This window comes from Notolepis coatsorum (assembly GCF_963971535.1).
Source record: "Notolepis coatsorum genome assembly, chromosome: 16".
Taxonomy (NCBI): Eukaryota; Metazoa; Chordata; class Actinopteri; order Aulopiformes; family Paralepididae; genus Notolepis; species Notolepis coatsorum.
Window position 1 is genome coordinate 113,644,824 of NC_140180.1, and position 1,251 is coordinate 113,646,074.

Below are 1,251 nucleotides of genomic sequence, written 5' to 3' on the forward strand. Positions count from 1 at the left end.
TCATTTCGTGCGGTGTCAAACGCAGACCGCGAAGTTCGCACGAACGACAAGCCAACCGTACTAGAGGGAGAGCGTTCAACCAAATCAGTCCTGTGTGTTGACAGATCATTACCAGCTTATTTTTAATTCGTTTTTAACCGTTTTCTTCTTGTTGTACCTTGTGCTAACCACAGCCTCCTCTTTGTTGTGTGCAGGTCTCGGTACTGCTCCAATTTTCCACAGAAGGAAACGATTTTCCCTCTGTCCTTATTTGCATTTTGGATTATTGGAAACATTTATTTTCGCAGATACATTCTCTACTGTTCCGCATTTTGACAATACATAATTCTCCAAATCATTTATCTATGTATTTTACAGCTGCTTACGTTAGCATCCAATCAAATCACCTTTGTCTCATTTCTTATTTGTGCTGTACTGTTTTACTAGATCAAATATCTCAAGCTCAACACAACTATCCACACCCTTAAAAGTGGAATATTCATTATTTCACTATCAATACCTTGTTTCCCGACAGCTCCTCGGTCCGGACAGCCAGCTCTAGACGAGGCCAATCACCAACAGAACCTTGTGCATGGTCAACAAACCACAGTCTCTTTAAACACTCATCACACACACTCCGCCAGCTTTCAACAAGCCGGTGCAGAGCCTCCCATAAGTCAATCATCAAATTCACATGTCTGCACCCTACATGAACACTATCTGGCCAATTTGCGACCAGAAACCTACAGAGCTTTCTATAGACAGAGAAATATGTTTCCTCAACACTTAACATAACCCAACATGTGACACAACCCCCCAGATTCTACATCTGGACTCTTAATGAGCGGAAAACAAACCATGAACCAGCTCCCGTCCATTTCTCAGTTTCCAGCTCATTATATCAGACTTCCTACCAGTCTCGCTGTGTCACCACCACCTGCTATCCCTGACCAGCGAGAGATCCCTCCCAGCCAGCCAGTTCCTAAAAAATATAGTCAAACAAAAACAAAGAAAATTGTAAATAAACAAAAACAAAGAAAATTGTAAATAAACAAAAAATTGTGAGTGCCTAAATGCTACACACTCATCCAACAGTATTAACTATTATCTAGAGGCATAAATACCCCTGCAACAAAATTAAATAGTCCTTTGTTTCCAACTCTGTCTAACATTAAATGTTCCATTGTTCCTGTCTAAAACCATTAATTTTGTTAGTTTGATTAGCTCATGCAATATTCAGTTACGTCATCCCTCTATAGCCCCAACTTACCC